Source organism: Microcebus murinus, chromosome 4, assembly GCF_040939455.1.
Source record: "Microcebus murinus isolate Inina chromosome 4, M.murinus_Inina_mat1.0, whole genome shotgun sequence".
Classification (NCBI taxonomy): Eukaryota; Metazoa; Chordata; class Mammalia; order Primates; family Cheirogaleidae; genus Microcebus; species Microcebus murinus.
Window position 1 is genome coordinate 18074932 of NC_134107.1, and position 25227 is coordinate 18100158.

The 25227-nt window shown below is 38.1% G+C and overlaps 1 pseudogene; it reads left to right on the forward strand.

The window, feature by feature from the left end:
• The first annotated feature begins 3573 nt into the window (after positions 1-3573).
• On the forward strand, positions 3574-4513 carry LOC142870525 (olfactory receptor 5G3-like; annotated as a pseudogene).
• The last annotated feature ends 20714 nt before the right edge of the window (positions 4514-25227 follow it).

Below are 25227 nucleotides of genomic sequence, written 5' to 3' on the forward strand. Positions count from 1 at the left end.
GCAATTGTGAATTGTACTGCTATAAACATTTGAGTGCAGGTGTCTTTTTCATAAAGCGCATTTCTGATTTTTAACTGAGACCCAAAACAAAATTAAAAAAACAACAACAACAATGGAAAACTAACAAAGTGAAGATACAACACACAGACTGGGAGAGAATATTTGCAACCCATATATCTGATAAGGAGCTAGTATCCAAAATATATAAGAAACTCAAACAACTCAATAACAATGAAACAAATAACCTGATTAAAAAATGGGCAAAAATCTGTATAGATATTTCACAAAAGAAAACATACAAATGAGCACCAGATGCATAAAAAATTGCTCAGGCCGGGCGCTGTGGCTCACGCCTGTAATCCTAGCTCTTGGGAGGCCGAGGCGGGCGGATTGCTCAAGGTCAGGAGTTCAAAACCAGCCTGAGCAAGAGCGAGACCCCGTCTCTACTATAAATAGAAAGATATTAATTGGCCAACTGATATATATATAAAAAATTAGCCGGGCATGGTGGCGCATGCCTGTAGTCCCAGCTACTCGGGAGGCTGAGGCAGAAGGATCACTCGAGCCCAGGAGTTTGAGGTTGCTGTGAGCTAGGCTGACGCCACGGCACTCACTCTAGCCTGGACAACAAAGTGAGACTCTGTCTAAAAAAAAAAAAAAAAAAAAAAATTGCTCAATGTCACTAATCATCAGGAAAATAAGATTAAAAACTACAAAGAGATGACACCCCACAATTGTTAGAATTGTTATTGTCAAAAAAATGGAAGATAACAAATGTTGGCCAACATGTTGAGAAAAGGGAACCCTGCACACTGTCAGTACACATTTAAATTTAGTACAATCATTATGGAAAACAATATGGAGTTTCCTCAAAACACTAATGAAAAAATTTTCCATATAATCTAGCAATTTCACTACTAGGTATATATCCCAAGGAATGAAAATCAGAGTGCTTAAGAGATATCTGCATTGCAGCGTACATTGAAGTATTATTCACAATAGCTAAGATATGTAATCAACACTTTTTACCAACCAGTCCAGCTCTCAATGATCAATCCTTCAAAAATCTTATGGTATATTATAATATGAACAAAATAAATGTGTTTATCAATAGATGAATGGAGAAAATAATGTGGTATATATAAACAATAGAATAAATATAGCCTTTACAAAGAAAACAATTCTGTCATTTGTGACAACGTGGGTGTTGGGAGGACATTGTTCTAAGTAAAATAAGCTAGGCACAGAATGACAAATACTTGATGATGTCACTTATATGTAAAATCTAAAAAGGTCAAACTCATATAAGCAGAGTAGTACTGAAGTTACCAGAGACTAGGTGTTGAGAAAATGGAGACATGTTGGCCAAAATTGAAACAAACTTCAAAATATAAGTTTATTAAGGTCTGGGGATCTAATGTACAGTATGGCTGGTGATGGATGTGTTAATTAATTTGATGGCAGTAATCATCACATAATGTATATGTATATAAAATCATCACATTGCACACCTTGAAGATATATAATCTTCATTTGCCAATTAAAAGTTTTAGATACAATAAAATAGTTCATACTTAATAAAGTTCATCTTTCATTTAAAAAAAAAAGTAAAAAGAAAACCTGCAGTTCAAAATATCATTTGCTTTGTTCATGTCATAAGTTTCCAGAAGATTTTAGAAGAACTGATCATTGTGAGCTGGAGTGGTTGGTAAAAATTTTATGGAAGGAGTTAGTTTGGAAAGACAAATAAAATTGAGATTATGCGTAGTATAAAGAAAAAGCATTCCAGGTAGCATGAAGGAGATTAACAGAGGCAGTGAGGAAAGAACACTCAAGTTGGTTGGAATGCATTTTTATGTAGGAGAGAACAAAGTATAGCACCTGATGAGACACCGTGATAGGCAGAATAGTGGTCTTTAGTGATGTCCAGATCCTAATCTCAGGAATCTGTCAATATGTTACCTTACATAGCAAAGGGAGTTTTGCAGAGATGATTAAACTCAGGACCTTGAAATGGACAGATTATTTTGTGGGCCCTATCTAACCACATGGATTTTTAAAAGAAGATAAAATTCACACGTTGTGGTGAAAGGGAGATGTGACTAGGAAAAAATGATCAGAGATAAGCAATTTTATAGTTTTTGAAGATGGAAGAAAGGAGCCAAAAACTAAGGAATGTGAGAAGCTTTTAGAAATTGGAAAAGACAAAGGAACAGATTTTCCCCTAGAACCTCTGGAAGAAGAGTCATCTTGTCATCAACACCTTGATAAAAGCTCAATAAGGACTTGTGTCAGACTCATGGACTAAAAAACTGTAAAATAATAAATTCTTGAGAGAATGGCATCAGCAACATGATGGAATAGGGGGGTCCTGACTATCTGCTTTCTGGCAGATGTATTTAATAGACATACATGGATCAATACCTCTGAGAGAAAACAGAACCAGTTGAAAGACTCTTGCATGCTAAACAACTGCGAAAATATCCACATCAAAATAGGTAAGAAAAGCAGAGTATGTTCTAGATGAGGGGGAAGGAAAGGTATTGGTAAAATGATGAAAAGTTTCATTTAGACAGGAGAAGTAAGGGTCAGTTATCTATTGCACAACATTGTTACTGCAATTAATAATAACATGGAGTATAATTCAAAATAGCTAAAAATAAATGTTCTCGCCACAAAATAATGATAAATAGGTTAGGTGATGGATAAATTAATTAGCTTCATTTAGTCATTCCAAACTGTATGCATATGACACATATCATAATATTACTTTGTACCCCATAAATGTTTACAAGTATTATCTGTCAGTTAAAATTAAAAAAAAAGAAAAACATAGTCCCAAACTCAGGTAAATAAGAAGTAATTCCTCCATCTTATTTCATTTTAAAAATTGTCTGGCTATTCTAGGCCATTTGCTTCTGATGCGAATTTTAGAATCACTGTGTAAATGTCTATAAAAAATATTGCTGGAATTTTGTTTGGGATTGCATTGAGTGTGCACATTAATTTGACATGTCAACAATATTGAATCTTCCAGTTCATGGACATGGTATACCTACCCATGCAATAGCTTTTAAAATTACTCTTAGTAGTGTTTTATAGTTTTCAATGTATACATGTTGAATATTTTCTGTCAGTTATATTCCTAATTATTGAAAATATGTGATGCTATAATAAATGGTATTGTTTTTAAAATTTCAGTTTTGATGCTTGTTGCTAGTATATAGAAATGCAATATATTTTTTATATTACTTTTGTACCCTGTAACCTTGGTAACTCATTTATTACTTCTAGTAGCTTATAGAATCCATAGGGTATTCAGCATAAAAGATTATATTATCTGTAAATAAAGACAATTTACTTCCCCCATATGGTTATCTCTCATTTTCCTTTCTTAACTTAATGTACTTGTTATATCCTCAAGTGTAATATTTAATAAAACCAAAGGCAGTATTTATCTTTGTCTTGTTCCAGATCTTTGGCTTAAAAAAGTATTTGTAATTGTTAGGGATTGATTTTGTTTCCTAACAAAAACATTTCTTTTTCTTTCTTGTTACAGATTACAACAAAACAATGGAAAATAAGAATCAGACAGTAGTGACTGAATTTATCTTCTTGGGCCTCACAGAACACATCCATCAGAAGATTATCCTCTTCATCATGTTTCTCTTAGCTGATCTCATCACCTTAGAGGGCACTTCGGATGATCACTCTCATACATATTGATCCCAGACTCCAAACTCCGATGTACTTTTTTCTTAGCCACTTGTCCTTTGTAGATATTTGTTTTTCTTCTTCCATTGTCCCCAAGATGCTGTGTGACATCTTTGCAGAGAAGAAAGGCATCACTTTCCTGGGTTGTGCTGCACAGATGTGGTTCTTTGGTCTCTGTGGCAACTTAGTGTTTTCTCCTGGATGCCATGGCATATGATCGGTATGTGACCATCTGTAAGCCCTTGTTGTATCCACTCATTATGTCTCACCGGGTCTGTAGGCAACTGGTGGTAGGGCCTTATGCCATGGCTATTGTAAGCACTATGGCTCATATGATTTTCATTTTTTGATTACCATTTTGTGGTCCAAATATTATCAATCACCTTTTCTGTGACATTTCTCCACTGCTCTCCCTAGCATGTGCAGACACCTGGATCAATATGTTGTTGTTTTTCATCCTGTCTGGAGCTATAGGAGTGCTCACTGGTCTGATCATCATGGTCTCCTATGTTTACATCTCCGTGGCTAGTTTGAAGGTCCAGACAGCTGATGGCAGGCGGAAAGCTTTCTCCACTTGTTTTCTCACCGTGCAGCTGTCTCCATACTGTATGGGACTCTTTTCTTTATCTATGTTCGACCTAGTTCAAGTTCTTCCCTGGATATCAATAAAATTATTTCCCTATTTTATACTGTGGTGATCCCCATGTTGAACCCCCTTATTTATAGCTTGAGGAACAAGGAGTTAAAAGATGCATTCAGGAGAAAGTTTGAAAGGAAAGATTTTCTAATAGGTAGGTAAAATAGACTTCTGCTTGTGTTGTATCAGAGATGTTGGTACAAAATATATAGTGAAAAGAACATTGGACTGGAATTTTGAGGCTGCATAGAAATCCTGCCCTAGTTCTGCCAGTTCAAAGATTATTTTTAAAAAGTGGATAAGTTCTTGAATATCTTTGTGCCTTAGTCTTATTATCTGTGACACGATGGGGGTTTCAAAATAATATAGAGATGTATTGAACATATAAATGTAAAAACATACAATTATAGAGGGAAACATAGGTGAATATTTGGACAATCCAGACATGTATTTTTAATGTATATTTAATCCAAATATGAGAACTAAAAGTTATAAAGGAAAGATCAAAATATTACACATGATGTTAAAAGGCAAATTATGAAATCAGAGGAAATATTTCTGCACATGCCAAGCAATGGTATGATATCCACAATAGCCATAAAATAGCACTAAATTCACAAACAAAAAGAAAAACAATAGGTAAATGGGTCGATGAATAAGTGGAAAATTCACAAAAATGGGCATGTAAGTTGCCAGTATTCTATAGCAAAAAATTTCTACATCATAATTGGATAAGTAAATGAAGAAAAATTAGAAGGCCAATGCTGTGCCTTCAATGATGATAAAACATTAATAGTTGTCAATGATGGCCAGGTTGCTATTTGGCTATGTGCAAACTCATTATTTCCTGTTGACAGCATGAATGGCTCCATTTTTACAAAGTAATTTGGTAGTTTCCATTTAAAATGATAAATCTGCATGGACTTGACCCAGAAACCCCTCATTTATAAATTTAGACTACAGAAAAATAAATGCCAATGCATGAGATTGCATATATGACACTATGTGTATTGGTAAAAAATTAAAAGAAATAATTGTATATCCATCATTGAAGAAAATAAAGGTATATACTTTCTGTAAAATATTGTGCAGCTAATAAAAATAAATAAATTATGTGTTGAGAGACTGACCTAAAGAGAACTATTTTATACACTCACTGCTGGGTGAACAAAAAAATCAAGTTGCATATCACTGTGAAGCACTGATCACATTTTTTTAAGTGAAAACACATATAATGGATAAAATATACATAAATATGCATGTGTATATCAACACAGGGAAAACTATGAAGAATACACATCATCCTGTTAAACTTGATTATTTTAATGAGAGTAACACTGGAGGTAGAAAAAAAGCTTTTAGTTATACACATTTGATTTGTGGCTTATTCATGCCCTCAGGTTCTACTTATGTTCAATCTAGATGTACTTTATTCATCTTATGATAGCCTGCTGCTCTGCTGTCGTATTTCACTTATTAGAGGATCTGAGTCAACCCAGCTTATTATGGGCAGACCTGGATGTATGGCCACACGACGCTCCACTTGTGCAAGCATTCCTTTTTTATCAGGTTCCAGAAACAGACCATGAGCTATTTCTCAAATGCCATGAAATTCTTTGCTGCAAATGTCATGAACTTGCTCCTGAATTCCAGGATCTGAGTTGATTTCCCACTGAGGCTTGTAATAACCTCGGTGCTGTTTCTTTTCTTACCTATACAGCTTTTAATATTGTGGTGCCTGTTGTGTCATGTAGTCCAATCCACAGAGATGATTGTATTATTCTACCTGGGATCTGCTGCAGAGCCCTTTCCTGCTGTGCATCTCACTTGACAATGGCAACCTTTTGTGCCATTTGATATATGGGCCAAAGAAATATACCCAGCTGTGGAATATGTTGCCTCCAAAGCTCGAAGAAGCCTACCAAGATACTATTTCTTTGTGAGTTTCACTTTGAAAGGAGTGTTCAAGTATGTCCCTAGCATTGAATCTGTAAAAACTTTCCCAAAGTTCAAAGTTCCTGAATCTTAGCACAATTAATCTCACACCCTCTGGAGCACATGCATTTTACCAAGGCCTCCAACACACTAGCAACTGCTTGTGAACCTGCTCTATTGGTAGGGTGTTATCAATTTAATAAATCAGTGTGATGTTTTGAGGGATGTTTATGTGGCCAGACATGTTCAGTCTATATTATGAAGGAGGGAAGTTAACATAGCTTTGAAACAAAATTGTAAATCCATACACTATTGTTGATCTTATATAAATGTAAAGTGTTTTTGATCCTCTTTTCTAGCCAGAATAGAAAATAATTCATTCCCCAAATCACTGACTGTATACTATGTATCTGAGATGTTATAAATGATCCCACGTATGGTATAGCACAGCTACTGGGGCTAACACTCGGTTGAACTTGAGGCAGTCTACAGTCATTCTCCAGGCCCTGTATGGTTTCTGCAAGGGCCAGACTGCAGAATTAAATAGACAGAAATGGATGACAACTTCTGCTGCATCTTTTATTCTCTAGTTGTGGCACTAATTTCCATTATAACTTCAAGTGTTCTGGAATCCTTTTGTCCCCATCGACTCTACGAAGCCTAGATCCATAGCAGCAACTCAAACAACTGAGCTTTTCACCAAGCTGGAGTCTTCTCTCAATAGTGCTTCTCTTTATTGCTTTAGGTGAAGGAGTGGCCTTTGGGTCTTTTCAGGTAATGCAGGCAACAGATACCTTCTTCATTCTTATGTTATAAATCCTTTTCAAGCATCCTCTGTCTCTTAGCCTTGGTGTCTTTGGCTCGACACTCTCCCATGGCAGTAACGGGATCCGTACCTCACCCCCTGTCTATTGCAATTTTTTCCCCAAGATTCAAGGAGCTATCCTAATAGTTAATTAGTAGAAGCTCCTGGTTTCTTGCCCATAAGCTAGTTTCCAAGACTCTGGCATCTGCAATGGTGATAAACTTATATGTATCTGTCTTTATATTCCACCTATCTGAAACATTACCCTTAATATATATATATATATATATATATATATATATATATATATATATATTCTCATGTTTTCCCAGTTCTGTTACATTTTAGCCAAGGTCTACCACTCTTCTAATGGATATTGAGTTTCCTCTCAGACTGGAGCCAATTTTCCCTAGTCATTTTGACCACACCATTCTGAGCCTTAACTCTGGCAATTAAATCTCAAATCCATGTGGGGAAGTGGAACTAGATCTTGAGAAAAGCAATTATTTTCTTTGAAGCATCTGACTTAGGTGAGGTCTCTTTATGTTCTCTAGGCAAAGGAAGGGGGCTATCCTCCAGCAAGGGGAGAGGGCCACTCCTGCAGCTTCAAGGGTTCAGGGGAGCTCAGAAATTTCAAACCCATCCACACAGATGTTTTAATACCAATTCTCAGTCCCCAGCTCTTTTCTAGTCTGAGTCTTGGCTTGCAGAGGCTTTAAATTTAGCTTCTTTACTTCTATAGAGTTTCACTTTGTTAGATTCCATATAGGAGTGAGGTTATGTAGCATGTCTCTTTCTGTGGATGGCTTATTTCATTTAACACAGTGTCCTCCAGGTTCATCCATGTCTCAAATGACATAATTTTCTGCTTTTTCATGGCTAAATAATATGACATTGAATATATACACCACCTTTTCTTTACCCATATGACCCCATGTGTTGGCTATTATGAATGCTGCAATGATTAATGAGGTTGAAAAGGTTTTCATATACTTGTTGGCCATTAATATGTCTTCTTTTTAAGAAATGCCTATTCAGAAGGGTGGAGCAAGATGGCGGATGAGAAACACTACCAGACAGAGTGTCTCTGCAGAAAAGACAGATTCTAGGAGAAAACAGAAGAAAGAAGCAAGAAGACAAGCATACATCAGGCGAGGGTCAGAAGAAGGGGTACCTGAGATCATGGGAAACTCTACAGGAGGAGGTTGTGGAGGAGAACTAAAAGCAGAGACCTCCTGAGTAGCCTGGAGACCAGCAGCAAGGGTAAGTGAAGTAGTTAACTTTCCCCTCCCTTGCATCTTCTACTCCTGGTTGGCTCCCCAGCGGTTAGATAGACCTGCAGACACCAGCCCAGAGACGGCCACCGCCAGTGGGTGGTAAGCCTGTAGCAGACACGGCACCAGGCTCCCAACTCCCTCAGGGCACCTATGTGTGCACACACCGGAGCCATGTGGCAGGCGCCATATTGCCTCATTCTCCCCTCCCCCAACCCTATCTGTAGCTGCCAAGAGAGACAATATAGTCACCAGCCAGGCACACCCAGGGAATAGGACCTTCCTTTTTGGGGCCCTACAGCTGACTGAGGGGAATTCAGACGGTGAGCTCCCTTCCCACTAGCCCTCCCAGGTACTGCAGGCATGGTGATCCCAGGAGAATGGGGCAGACGCTGAAGCTGAGAGACATAGACCCAGCTTGGGCTCCCCATGGGTGAATTGGGACTGGCACTCCTCTCCCTGGTGGGGTTAGGGATTGAACTCTGGGGCCCAGAGTCAGACCTGCAGACCAGATCCCGTGCACTCAGGTCTTGCATTGCCCGGGGCACAAAAGGGATATAGGTGAACAGCCTACTGAGGTGTGTGTGCCTTCAGGGGAAGATCAGCATGCTTGAGGGCAACCCTCCTCCCAAAGGGGAACCATGCACCCAGACCAGGTGCACAGCGAACCTCCCAACTGGCATCACAGTCAGGGGAGGCCAGTGGCATGAGGTCTGGCCTACTGGCTGAGGCCCAGGAGTAGCCAAGGAGTTGGGGAGAGTGGAAAGGAGGGAGGCCCGCTCCAGACTGCGGGTCTCAGATGGCCCCACCCCCACGTGCAGACTTTCTGATTGAGCAGGGTCATTCCAGCCTCTCCCTGACAGCTTTTCCTGGAAGCAGAGAACAGAACTTTGACCCCTGCTAAAAACACTGGTGGTGCCTGAGGGCAGGCTTACCCAACCTAGTTCTTCCTAGACTCACTCCCAGACCAGCCCTCATTGAGGGGGGGAAAAGGACACACCTAGAAGTCCCAGGGCCCCACTCACCACCTGAGGCATTAGAATGCCTCTCCAGAGGAACAAGAACTGGATACAAGACCCAAAAGCAACAGTGTAGCCTGTTCCTCTGAGCAAGTGCCACCTACAGACATGGAGGACATTCTGCACACCCTTTTCATGGTACCTACTGACTCATCATACAGGGTGTGGTCGAATCTCACCCTGTAACACCACCTACCAGCTCAGAGACTAAACAGGGTGTGTCAACACTCAAACGAAAACCTAAAGGCAAGAAGCAACAACTGATCCAGATGGGAAGAAATCAGTGAAGGAACTCCAGAAATATGAAGAACCAAATGGAAAGCACACCCCCAAAGAGGAGCAACAGCCCCTTAGAAATGGACATCAACCAAAATCAGGTCACCAAAATAACAGGAAGAGGAATTTCAAATGTGGATCATAAGAAAATTTAATGACTTGCAAGAACAACTGGATAACCAACACAAAGAAAACACAAAAAGACTCCAGGACCTGGACAAACATACACTAAAGAAATTGAAACAATGAAGAAAAGTTTAACTGAACTTCTGGAAATGAAGGATCATTTTAGGAAACTACAAAACACAACGGAAAGCCTCAAGAACAGGGTAGATCAAACAGAAGAAAGAATCTCAGAGATTGAAGATAACACCCTCCAATTAAATAAATCAGTCACAGAGATAGAGCAGAGAAATAAGAGAAAAGAGCAAAGCCTACAAGAGATGTGGGATTATGTGAAGAAACCTAATGTGAGGGTCATAGGGTAATCAGAATGGGAAGAAGAAAACACTCTTGGACAAGCTATTTGAAGATATAATAGGGGAAAATTTCCCAGGCCTTGCTAAAAATCTCCAGATACAAGTTCAAGCAGTCATCAGACTGACAAAATATCAACTAAAGAGGTCCTTCTAAGAGCTGTAAGATGAAAGAAGCAAGTTACATACAAAGGAAAGCCAATCTGTATAACGCCAGACTTCTCTACTAAAACCTTATAAGCAAGGAGAGCTTGGGGCCCCAGGCTTACTCTTCTGAAACAGAACAATGCCCAGCCTAAAATCTTATTCAGTGCAAAACTAAGTTGTGTATGTGAAAGAGAAATCAAGACATTCTCAGATAAGCAAAGACTGAGGGAATTCACCAAGACAAGACCAGGACTTCAAGAAGTACTCAAAACAGTGTTACCCATGGATCAGCATAATAAACACATATGAACTCAATAAACAAAATTGACACACCATTGGCTAGACTAATGAAAAGCAGAAAAGAAAAGTATCTAATAAGTTCCGTCAGGAATAATAAAGGAGAAATTACAACTGATGCCATGGAGATTCAAGACATAATTTATGAATATTACAAAAACCTCTATGCACACAAAATGGAAAATGTGGAGGAAATGGACAATTTCTTAGAAACACACAGCCTCTCTACGCTCAACCAGGAAGAAATAGAATTCCTGAACAGACCAATATCAAGTACTGAAATTGAAACAGCAATGAAAAACCTTCCTAAAAAGAAAAGTCCTGGACCAGATGGTTTCACACCCGAATTTTACCACACCTACAAAGAAGAACTGATGCCTATCCTGCAGAAATTATTCCACAGAATCGAGAAGGGTGGAATCTTCCCCAACACATTCTATGAAGCGAACACAACCCTGATACCCAAACCAGGAAAGGATGCAACAACAACAACAACAACAACAACAACAACAACAACAACAAACTATAGACCAATATCCCTTATGAATATAGATGCAAAAATTCTCAACAAAATCCTAGCCAATCAAATCCAGGTGGTTGTCAAGAAAATAATCTATCACAACCTAGTGTGCTTCATCCCAGGGATGCAGGGATGGTTCAACATACACAAATCTATAAATGTAATTCACCATATAAACAGAAGCAAAAATAAAGACCATATGATTCTCTCAATAGACACAGAAAAAGCATTTGACAAAATTCAACACCCTTTTATGATAAGAATGCTCAACAAAATAGGCATAGACGAGGCTTACCTAAAAATGATACAAGTCATCTATGACAAACCCACAGCCAATATTATACTGAATAGGGAAAAATTGAAAGTATTCTCACTTAGAACTGGAACAAGACAAGGTTGCCCACAATCTCCACTTCTATTCAACATAGTGCTGGAAGTCCTTGCTACAGCAATCAGACAAGAGAGAGGAATTAAGGGCATTTAAATGGGAGCAAAAAAGATCAAACTCTCACTCTTTGCTGATGACATGATATATACATAGAAAACCCCAAGGATTAAACCAAGAGACTCCTTAAACTTATAAATGAATTTGGTAAAGTCTCAGAATACAAAATCAATACACAGAAATCAGAGGCATTCATATACACCAACAAAAGTACATGTGAGAACCAAATCAAAGACTCAATTCCCTTCAAAATAGCAACAAAGAAAATAAAGTACCTATGAATATATTTAACTAAGGAAGTAAAAGACCTCTACAGGGAGAACTATGAAACACTCAAGAAAGAAATAGTAAAGGATGTAAACAGGTAGAAGAATATACCATGCTCATGGGTTGGCAGAATCAACATTGTTAAAATGTCTATACTACCCAAAGTGACCTACAGAGTCAATGCAATCTCTATCAAAATACCATCATCATTTTTCACAGATATAGAAAAAATAATTTTATACTTTGTGTGGAACCAGAGAAGACCCCGTATAGCAAAATCAATCCTAGGCAATAAAAACAAAATAGGAGGTATCAATTTACCAGATTTCAATCTATCCTACAAGGCTAAAGTAATTATAACAGCTTTTTACTGGTACAAGAACAGGGACATTGACCAGTGGAACAGAACCGAGAACCCAGATATAAAACCACTACTCTCATATAGCCAACTAATCTTTGACAAAGCAGACAAAAACACACACTGTAGAAAAGAATCCTTATTCAATAAATGGTGATGGGAAAACTGTATAACCACATGCAGAAGACTGAAACAGGACTCACACCTTTCACCTCTCACAAAAATCAACTCACACTGGGTAACAGACTTGAATATTAGGTGTGAAATTATTAGAATTCTAGAGGAAAATGTTAGAAATACTCTTCTAGACATTAGCCTAGGCAAAGAATTTATGAAGAAGACCACAAAGGCAATCACAGCAGCAACAAAAATAAATTAATGGGACCTGATGAAATTAAAAAGCTTCTGCACAGCCAAAGATAGTGTCAAGAGAGCAAACAGACAACCCACAGAATGGGAGAAAATTTTTGCAAGTTACACATCCAATAAATGGCGGATAACTAGAATTTATTTAGAACTCAGGAAAATCAGCAAGAAAAAAATCAAACAACTCTATCAAAAAGTGGGCAAAGGACATGAACAGAAATTTTTGAAAATAAGACAGGATAAAGGCCAACAAACATATGAAAAATGCTCAACATCTCTAATCATCAGGGAAATCAAATCAAAACTGCAATAAGATATCACTTATCTCCAGTAAGAATAGCCTTTATCAAAAAATCGCAAAACAATAAATGTTGACGTGGATGCAGGGAGATAGGAACACTCCTACACTGCTGGTAGGACTGCAAACTGGTTCAGCCTCTGTGGAAAGTAATATAGAGATATCTTAAAGCAATACAAGTAGATCTACCATTTGATCCAGCAATTCCACTACTGAGCATCTACCCAAAATATCAAATGACACTCTACAAATGAGACACCTGCACATGAATGTTTATAGCAGCCCAGTTCACAATCACAAAAGTGTGGAAACAACCCAGGTGCCCATCAATACATGAGTGGATTAATAAAATGTGGTATATGTATACCACGGAGTACAGCTTTAAGAAACAATGGAGATATAGCACTTCTTGTATTTTCCTGGATAGAGCTGGAACCCATTCTACTAAGTGATATATCTCAAGAATGGAAAAACAAGTACCACATGTACTCATCAGCTAATTGATATTAACGGATCAACACTTAAGTGGACATATAGGAATAAGATTTATCAGGTGTCAGGTGGGTGGAGGGGGCAGTGGGGACATGGGCAATATACATAACCTTAACATTTGTACCCCCATAATATGCTGAAATAAAAAGTATTCAACAAAAAAGAAAGCTACAAACCAATATCTTTGTTGAACATGGACACAGAAATATTCAACAAAATACTAGCAAACCAAATCCAGCATCACTTCTAAGGATAATTCACCATGGTCAAGTGGGTTTCATTCCAGGGATTCAAGGATGGTTCAACATAAAATAGTCAATAAATGTGATTCATCACATAAATAAAATTAAAAGCAAAACCCATATGATGATTTCAATATATGTGTAAAACGCATTTGACAAAATCCAACACCCTTTTATGATAAAAACCTCAACAAACCAGGCATGGAAGGAACATGCCTCAAAATAATAAAAGGTATGCATGACAACCACATCCAATATCATACTGAACATGGAATAGTGGAAAACCTTTCCCTTAAGAATCGGAGCAAGCCAAGGATGTTACAACTTTTATTCAGCATAGTACTAGAAATACTAGCCATAACAATCAGTCAAGAGAAAGAAAGAAAGGGCATCCAAATTATAAAAGAGGAAGTAAAATTATCTCTGTTTACTTATGATATAATCTTTATCTACAAAATCCTAAGGATTCCTCTAAGACTCCTTTATTTGGTAAATAAATTTAACAAAATGTCAGGTTATGAAATCAAGGTACAAAAATCAATAGCTTTTCTATACACCAATAATGACAAAGCTGAGAAACAAATAAGGAACTCAATCTCATTTATAATAGCTGTAAAAAAAAAATTGAAATACCTAGAAATATATTTAACCAAGAAGGTGAAAGACCTCTACAAGGCAAACTATAGAAAGAAATAAAACACTGATGAAAGAAATGATTAACAACACAAATAAATGGTAAAACTTCCCATGTACATGAATCAGAAGAATAATATTGTTAAAATGACCATAGTATCCAAAGAAATCTACAGATTTTATGAAATTCCTATGAAAATACCAATGCCATTTTTCATAAAATTAGAAAAACAAAAAAATTCTAAAATGGAACAACAAAGAGCCCCAACAGACACAGCAATCCTAAGTAAAACGAACATACCAGGAGCCATCACATTAACTAAGTTCAAATTACATCACATGGCTGTAATAACCAAAACAGCATATTACTAGTGTAAAGATGGACACATAGACTAATGGGAAAGAACAGAGAACAAAAATAAAGCCATAGCTACAAAAAACTGCTTTTTGATTAAGCAGATAAAAGCATACACTGGGAAAAGGATACCATATGCAATAAATAGTCCTAGGAAAATTGGATAGCTACATGCAGATTAATGAAACAGGATCCCTGTCTCTCACCATATATTAATACAAAAATTAAATCAAGATGTATCAAAAACCAAAATGTAAAACCTGAAACCATAAAAATTCTGGAAGAAAACATAGGAAAACTCTTGTAGACATTGGCATAGGCAAAGAAGTAAAACTAGTTCTACCATTCGATATAGCAATCCTACTGAAGGAAAAAAGTCATTATATCAAAAAGACACCTGTATCTGAATCTCTATTGCAGTGCATTTCGCAATTGCAAAGATGTGGAATCAACCCAAGTGCTTACGAATTGAGTGGATAAAGAAAATGTGGTATATATGCACCATGGAATACTACTCAGCCATAAAAAGGAATGCAATAATGTCTTTTGCAGCAACTTGATGGAATTGGAGAAAACATTATCCTAAGTGAAGAATCTCAGGAGTGGAAAAATAAATACCACATGTTCTTACTAATAAGTGGGAGCTCAACAATTTTTAACACATGTTCATAACAAGCTGAAAGGACATTAGAAATTAAGATGAGCGGAGCTTGGAAGGAAGCTGAGGGATAAAAATTTACCTATCAGCACAATGTACATTATTCTGGTAATGTGTATACTAAAAGCCCAGCCTTCAGCATTATACAATTCATCCATGTAACAAGAACAATTATACTTCCTAATATTTTGAAATAAAAATTATATAAAAAATAAAAAGCAGACAGACGATGGACAGGAAACATGAAAAAATGCTAAACATCACTGATTATCAGAAAAATGCAAATTAAAACCACAATGAGATACCATTTTATTCTAATTAAAATGCCCATTATTAAAAGGTCAAAAACAATAAATGTTGTCACGGTTATGTGATAAGGGAACACTTAAACACTATTGATGGTGTCGATGGGAATGTAAAATAGTACAACCCCTAAGGAGGTCTGTATGGAGCTTTCTCAAAGAACTAAATGTAGATCTACTACCCAATTCTGCAATCCCACTACTGGGTATAAATCCAGAGGAAAATAAATCCTTTTATCAATTACCTGCATGCATTTGTTTATCCCAACACAATTCAGAAATGCTAAGATATGGAATCAACCTATGTGCCCATGAACCCATGAGTGGATAAAGAAAATGCGATATGTATGTATGTGTATGCACACACACACACACACACACACACACACACACACACACACACCATGTAATAAAACCCAGCTATAAAAAAAATATGAAATAATATATTTTGCAGCAATGTGGATGGAACTGGAGGCCATTATCCTAAATGAAGTGACTCAGGAACAGAAAAATAAGTTATGCATGTTTTTACTTATAAGTAGGAGCTAAACTATAGCTACTCAAGGGCACACAGAGTACAGGTACAGTGGATATTGAAGACCCAAGGTAGGCAGGGGTTGAGGGATGAAAAATTACCTATGAGGTGCAATGTGCACTATTGAGGTGATGGGTACAAAGCCCAAACCTCACCTCTATATAATATATATATGTAATGAAATTCAACTTTTACTCACCAATTCTACTAAAATAAAACAATAAAAATATATATTGAACACTTCCTTTATAAGAAATTATTTGGAAGGTGGGAAATATATTGTGCAAAATCTTACAAAACTGCTGCTCCATCTTATAGGGTGGGTGGATGGAATAAGAACTTAGCAGCTAAGTTGTAGTGACTGCTTTGAAGAAAAATAAAACTGGACGAAGAGTGAAGAGTAGAAAGTTAATGAGAGTTGGGGCTGGGTCAGCCATACTGTATTACAAAAGATAATTAGAGAAGGCCTCTCTGATGAGGAGATCTTGTAGCAGAAACCTGAAAAAAGTGAAGAAGAAAATTGTGTGGATATTTGGAAAGAAACTGTTTAGGCAAAACAAAGAAAGACAATGAAGAACGTGATGTAGGATCCTGCTTTGCTAGTTTCAAGAAAAGAAAGTGGAGTGGGGGAGGGAGGATAGTAGGAGATGCTAGGCTAGTCTTTAGATGCACTTCACTGGGTTCTTTTGTTATTTGCACAAAGTTTATTTTCTCAAAGTACTTAGAAGAATTTGCCAACTGCAGTAAATCCACCACTAGTGATAAGATTAAAGTCATGTCGCAACTTTATGTGAATAAATGTCATGTCTATTCTCTAATACCTTGAAGGACTCCTCAATATTTACAGAAAAAAAATTGAACTCCTTTGCCTAATGTTAAAATGGATAAGAAGTTTAAATCCAATTATAGGTTTTCAAAATTAACATTTGAAAATTTCATACAGCCCATGTGAACCCTCTTTATCCCTCAAAATTGCTGCCCAGATTTATAACTGTCCATTGCTGCATAGAAGCCCACAGTTCACTTTATTTTTAGTTCCTTATATCTTAGCCTCCCTTTGAGCTTTACCACCTCCGTGAGATTATTTACAAACCCTTCTGGTTGCAGGGAACTTACCTACTTAGAACTCCTGCACTAATGATTAGGTTCCTAGGGCTGCTGTTGTCAACCTAGGTTTCCCTCTAACTATAATCTCTCTGAAGCAGGGCTCTCTTTCAGAGTTCTCAAATATGCATTTCTAGAGAAATTCTGAAAATATCATCTCTTTTTTCGTGGGGCTGTTAAGGGGAGAGAGAGAATGAGAGAGATTAATGTGTGCAATTACAGTTAATTCAGAATCCCTCCAATTATTGTCCAAGAAAATAACTTTAATATCTTCCCTGTGGATCTGCTTGCCTGAGCTTGTGGTTCCTTGAGGGAGTTGGCACCAATTTACTGAAAAGCTCTTTAGAAAAATCTCTCCTATGTGGTGAGCAGTTATGAGTCAATGAAGTATCTTTAAAAATGCTATTGGAAGGCTCAATTGTCAAGATGGTGCCACTCTATTATTTCTTGTTTGAACACCTGAAGAAGCTGAGAAGAAGGAAAATTGTAGGGTAATTTATTTTCTTATCAGAAACCTGGTTTTGCAATTCACTTTGGCATAGGCAGGCAAAGAGTCCAGGGTTTGTTTCTTCAGATGGGTAAGTTACAGATGACCTACATTGTATTCCAGAGGCCAGGTGTGCAAAAAGGAATTTTGAAGCTTGTGAAAACATCATCTCTAAAGCTACTATGAAGAAGAACTTGGCACGAATAGAGTATTTAGTTTTGTTTTTGGTGTTCATGACCTAACTTAAATTTATATTTTGGTTGAATTTTGTGTTTGCCATAGAGATAATGAACAGTCCTGGAAGGTTTATGGGCTCATAGAATGTGAGAATTCAGAGACCTTGGCTTCTCTGAGTCTTAATTATTTTGCTTTACCCGGTAGAACACAAGCTTCTGAGTTGGCTGAGTTGAACTCTTGTTCTGCTTATGCTCAAAGTCACATGCATGCCTAGTAATATATATTTCATGATTACAACTTTGGAATAATAATGCTGGAAAAAATAGAGCTTCATAGCCTTTTCTACAGACAACAAGTATTGTTTCACACAGAATTTCAGGTTTAATACCAATTTCAAAAGCACAGCAAGTATCAATGATATAAGTAATCCACTACCTGTCTTTACAGAGGCATTTATTTGAGGTCATCAATGTGTTTGTTCCAAGTTCAGGCTTCTAAATTTTTTCCATAACTTAAATTTATTTTGACTGAAAATGCTATCTCTATCTTCTTTGTATAATATATAATAAAAATATAAGTAAATGGAGATGAGATGAGTTTCTATGTTTAGACAATATGGTAGTATTGAAACATTTTACTACTAAAGTAATAGTTTCTCTTAGTAATCTTAAATTACACCCCTAAATTACACACAAAAGGCCAGAAGCTCATCCCTTTACACATTTACAGGTAACTAAAATACTTTTGAATCTTATGACTGGAGGAGAATGCTATGAGACATTTTTTGTACTTCTTCTGCCACATATACCATGAATATTTTTATTTTATTTTGCTTTTGGAATCATTATGGATATTTTAAGATACCACATATATGCCTCCCTTCCTCAATTTTTCTTTTTTTCTACTGTTTTCATTTTCCCTTCTTTTCTCTTTTCATTTCTTCTTCTTTTTTTGCTGTTGTTGTTCTAAATTTTATTTTGAAATAATTATAGATTCACAGGAAGTACAAAGAGGTTTGATGTATCCTTTATCCATTATCCTCAATGGTTATGACTCATGTAACTACAGTACAACATGTGAACCAGGAGATTGATATTAATATGATGTGCTTGCAGAGTTCCATATTATGTTATCACATGTGCCAATTTGTTTAACCACCACTGCAATCAGAATACACAACTCTTCCATCACCACAAAGATCTCCATTGTGCTACTCTTTTACAATCACAGCACCACCCTTTCTTCTACCATACTTAATCCCTGGCAATCATTCACCTGTTCTCCATTTCTATAATATTGTCACTTTGAGAATGTTATATACATGAACTTATGGAGTATGTGACATTTTGGCTTCTTCAATTCAGTATAATGTCCTTGATATTCATACAAGTTGTTGCCTGTGTCATAGTTTCTTCCTCTTTATTTCTGAGTAGTATTCCATGGTACCACAGTTTGTTTAACCATTGATTCTTCATACTTCCTGGGTTTTTCCGCTGAATCATTCCCATGTGGATCAGCTGTTGCTTCCCACCTTTCAGTTTTCATTTGGAAAGTAACATGCCCTGTTTAGGCTCTGTTCTGGTAGATGCTGTTTAGGTGCACGACAGATCACAGCTGCAGTCTACCAGCCTGGATATGTGCACTTTTATGGACGCTTGATCTGCCACTAGGGAAAGCTGCCAATATGTTGTTCAGGTTACTTCTACCACACTTGGGAGGCTGCTCCTGATGGGAGAGGTTATTTGGGGAGCCCATTTTGGCCTCTTGCCATGATTTTTGTTCCCTGACCAGGGACCCCACTGTTGGCAGCCCACTGGAGTCAGAAATCCAGCCCCAGAATTATGATCCTACTGGATGACCTAAACTGGTCTGAGGAGGGAAGTCACTGGGCTGTCAATCAACTATTGATCTGCACCAAGGCCCAGGAGATGCATTGTAGTCACAGAGGGAAAGTGGCCTTTCTTGTTTTTGCCTACCTCCAGTGGTAGAACCTACCGCTTTCCACAGGAGAAAGTTGCTGGCCTGGAGAAAGTGGTGGTGCCCCAGTTTGCCCAGCACCCCAGTGCCTGTAAGTCCCTCAGGTGTTAGTCTCCCACCACTGGGGAATTATTCAGAATTCACTCATCAAAATGGGCCTGGCTAGTAGACCATAGGTCGTGTAAGGCCAGAGGTAGTAATGAGAGTCCCAGGGCTGGGGGAAGAGAGCTGCTCCGCACCATAGTGCACCGCAGCATCTGGGTTGTGAACCCTGAAAATGGTGACCGCCCACCCCCAGAGCGCTAGCACTGGGGGCGACTCTTCAGGAGTTGACAGGTGCCTAATGGGGCAGCTCACACATCAGGATGCCTCTTTCTGACCCACCCTGAGCGGGCCTATTCGCTGCAGAGCTTTCCAGGTTAGAGTGCCCTACTTAGTGTTCACCTCCCTTGATGTGGACCAGCTGAGTGCCAGAGGCAAGTTACCTGTCCCTTAACTCCCTCCAGCAGTAGCTCAGACCAGTCCCTCCTCCACCCAGTGCAGTCCTGGCACAGAGTTGCGGGAAGTTCAAAATTCTTCCTGCTATTGTCCCCTCTCCACAGATCCCCATTTCTCCTACCGTAATTTTACACGGACTTCAGGCAGGTCCCTGTATGAGTGGGTAGGAAGGTCACAGGGGAAGCAGGACATTCTCCTGTGGGTCTGATCCCACTGCACTCACTGGCCAGGCAGGAACAGCCATCCCATGCTCTATTATCTATTTTTTGCCTTGCACTTCCCAGATTTCCCAAACCTAACTCCCTTTCACCGTTTTTTTTTCTTGTTTTGTGTGTCCCACGCTGCTTTTCTGTGGATTCACAATGCTGTTTTTCTGGGGAAGCAATCTACTCATGTGTAGCACACCGAGATGTACACTTCTTTCTCTGGGAGCAGGAATCCAGGAGGTCATCTTTACTCTGCCATTTTTGTCAACCTCTGCTGTGTCTCTCTTGTTCTGATAATATTTTAATACTAATCTTTTAACCAGAATTTAGTGGAAAATGGATATTTAATAGATTTTACCTTGCTGATTTTTTTTGTATGGTCCAATATTATTGGAATAATTACCTCAAACCTTGCTATTAATTCACACATAGGTTGGGATGGATTTGCTTCCACTACAGCTTTCAGCTCATCATTATCCACCTTGATCTCAGGTCGCCCACATGGCTCATTTTTGAGATCAAGATCACCAAAACATAGCTTCTCAAGCCATCTTTGTATTGTGTGTTCATTAGTCACACCCTCCCCAAACACTTCATTGATAATTCCAGCTGTGTGCACTGCATTGATTCTATGACAGAACTCATAGTCAAAAAAACCAGGAATTTTTGACTTATCCATGGTTTCACAAAAATTGCTCTAAAAATATGAAAGATAATCACAAGCCAAACTGTATGTTTGAAAGAATGAGAGTGTACATTCACAATAAAAATTAAACAAGAAGTGTCAAATGAAATTTCAGAGATAGTAACTGTCAAAATTAGTACTTAAGGAAATAGGACATCTCACTTAATAACCTAATAAAAGGCAAAATAACATCTTACACATGGCAAAAAACAAACAAAATAAAGAAGCCCCCTGAATACTGTAAACAAAATCAAATGACAATGTCAAATTGAGAAAAAAAAATTAATTCATATCCTAGACAAAAATTTTTTTCCTTAACCAAAGACAAGCTGCCATAAATTAAGACCAAGGAGGGATTCCATTTTCACCTGTCCAATGGGAAGCACACAAAAGTTTACTAAGCACTTCAGTGATGGTGTTTCAGTGATGGGTTAGTATTTCATGAATACTGGTGAGTGCAAAAATTTACTATCCCAGGGGAAGGCAACAAAGAAACATTTATCAATTACTTTGGCACAATGACCTCACCTATCCATCACCTTCTGAAGTTCCATTCTGCCCCCTTATTATGATTATGGTTATTATCATTGTGTGTGGTAAGAACACTTACCTTAAGATCTACCCCCTTCACATATTTTTGGTATGCAATTCAGTATTGTTAGCTGTAGGCACACTGCTGTACATAGATCTCCAATACCTATTTATTCTGCATAAATGACACTTTGTACCATTTAGCCATAAATTCCCTATTCTCCCCTCCCTCTAGCCCCTGGCAACCCCATTATATTCACTGCTTCTATGAGCTTGACTACTGTAGATTCCACTTATAAGTGAAACCATGCAGTATTTGTCTTTCTGTCTTTGGCTTATTTCACTTAGGGTATGACCTTCAGGTCTATCTACATTATTGCAAATGGCAAGATCTCTTTCTTCCTTAAGACTCAATAATATTTCTTTTTACATATATGTCACATTTTCTTTACCCATTCATTCTTCAAAGGCAATTTTGCATTTATAATTTTGGTAGATATTACACAGCGGCACTCCTTAGAGGCTGAATTTGCCAGCCCGTTTAACAGCAATGTAAGAAAGTACAAGTCCCTACACAGCAAATTTGCGAAAATTTGAATTTTTACAAATCAAATAGGTGAGAAATACTTTTTCTGTAGAGTCTTAATTTTAATATTATGAGAGAAATGAATATATTTCCATATGTTTATGGTTGCAGTTATATTTATTTTTCTGAGAAAAAACTATGCTCCATTTTTCAATTGATTCCTTTTGGGAGAGAAGAGGGCTTGGACTCAGGCCCCTCACCCTTATCAGCTATCAGAGGGCTGAGACCCAGTTTTCCAGCCACAGAATCTAGCACATGCCCATATAAGTAAAGACCAAGATCATATATCTCAAAACTGGATCATCCAGGAATGCAGAGACCGCATAATTTACACAAAGATTAGATGAAACTCCCTCTGCTGCAACCAGACAAGACTGGTCTGCACCAAGATGGACCCCAGCCCTGAATTTGTACTGACCTATCCCCTCATGATAATACTGAAAATCATGCCCAGGGTGGAGATTTAACCTGCTACTGTGGCATGAGGTCCATGAAGAAGCAGTACTAAAACTGCTCAGGCTTAAGGCAATCTCAACCTCTGCATGCTCACATGTCACCCTTGTCTGACCTCGCCTCCTTAAAACTCTCGCCAGACTCCACTGCGGGAGCCATGCTAAGCTTTGTCCTTTGCACTGCTGCCCTTGTGCTCCAGTATAAGCCCCAACAAAGCCTGGCCTGTGAATCTTGTTCAGCCTCTGGTCAATTTCTATTGCTCAAAGAGCCCAAAGGCTTGTGCCAATAATGTAATTTTCTCAAGACCCATATGGGAGCCATTTGGCATCTTTTTTCCTTCCTACTCACATTTTGGTAACTAGACTTAAAGGTGACTACAATACAATAATAAATATCTTAACTCGTCTCAGGCTGGGAGAATGTGTTATCTCTGGCTGGTGACAGCTCACCTGGAGAGGTGATCAGTAGAGGTGGGGGAGACTTGTCTCACACTGCAGATCATGGTCAACCAGGCTGTCCCTGATGAGGGACTGATGAACCTCATGTAGAGATAAACCTCACACTGTGTAGTGACTGGAAGTCTGATGAACACAGAAACATGCTCCTTCTCTGTCTCTTCCTGAGTTGCCTTATATTCATCCATGCAGGTTGTCTGTAAGAGAATTGACTCCCCAAGACTGATCACACTAGCAGGCAGAGGATCAAGTTTCACCTCTCCCCTGGACTCTGGCAGAGAAACTTCTTCTGGCACCCTGACTCTTGACTTTGTAAATTCATTTAAAGCCCCTTAGTACTTTCCTTCCCTTTGCCACATTGTGAGATTGAGAACTCATTTTTGGGAGATGGAAAGACATCCACATTGTGATACTATTGCTGGATCACCATGCAGCCACTGCTCATCTGAACAGGCAGGCACCAGAACCATGACTTTGGGATCTCCAAATACAGATCCAAACTTGGAACTACCTCATGATTCACAATGGTGCAATTGACCTTCACAGTCAGAGTTTCAGTTTCTGGTTTATCTTGGTCTACGTGTGTGAAAACTCTAAGAAGCAGGCATAACTAGTCGAAATAAGTAACCCCAGCTCAGGGTAATAAAAATAGCTTAAAAAAAAAGAAAACCACATCCTCTGATCTTCTAATACCAAGGAATTTGTGATTCCACACATAAAGGAGGAATTTTTACTTACATTGTGAGGAAATAGTACCATGAAACTTCTGAGTCTGAAGAAAAGGTTGCTTTTCTTGTTCATTGAAATGGGGTGGTAACTAATTTCATGTTTGGAAATTTTAACAGCAGAGTAAACAATCAAATCGTCCTGTTTTTTATATATATTTGATAATTAGTAGTCACTGAAAATAGGAATGAATCACTTATTGATGTTACATAAATGCCCACTGAATGCAAAATGTAGCTTGGAAATAGGAGGTGATTGAACCACAGCGTGTGGGATTTGTGTAACTGGATGTTCAAGAGAATGGCCCGAGGAATTTTTGAAAAAATGCAAATTCTGTAACACCTTTCTCCCTCCCCTAATCCACCACAGATTTCCAAAGGCAGAACCTGACATTTACAAAACCTTTCCAGGTCACTCTGATGATCGCCTAGTCCAGGGGTCCTCAAGCTTTATAAACAGGGGGCCAGTTCACTGTCTCTCAGGCCACTGGAGGGCCGGACTATAGTTTAAAAAAAATCTATGAACAAATTCCTATGCACACTGCACATATCTTATTTTGAAATAAAAAAACAAACAGGCAAAAACACCTGCATGTGGCCCATGGGCCGTAGTTTGAGGACACCTGCCTAGTCCACACAAATAAACTCCTGCCACATTTTTAGAGCAAAAGCCTAAGTTAAAATGATGCAAGCACCTATAGCAATTATAATCCTATACAACATGCAAAACCTGAAATCAAGATCATTGGCATCAGATGCTCCTTTCCTTCATCCAGCTATTCCCCTTGCTTGAGGCAGTCTTTATTCATTCAGTGAACATTGAACAAATAATTATTAAATGCCTACCATGCTTTCCATGTGGATACAACAGTGAATATAACATAAATGGCCATTTTCTCGTGGAGCCTGTATATCTCAGTCACTGGATTACAATAAGAATTCTATCAGGAAGTTTTACAGAATTTATAAACTTGATTTTTTAAATTTATTGGCATCTCACTTTTTTTATTTCGGCATATTATGGGGGTACCAATTTTAAGGTTTTGAATAATGCTCTTGCCTCCCCTGCCCCCACAAGTCTGAGCTTCAAGTGTGACCATCCTCTAGACGGTGCACGTCTTACTCATTATGTATGTATGTATATTCCTGTCCCCTCCTCCCCCCCCACCTGCCCAATACCCAATAAATGTATATGTCCACTTAGGTGCTGACCAGTTAATGCCAATTTGGTGGGTGAGTATGTGTGGCGCTTGTTTTTCCATTCTTGGGATACTTCACTTAGTAGTATGGGT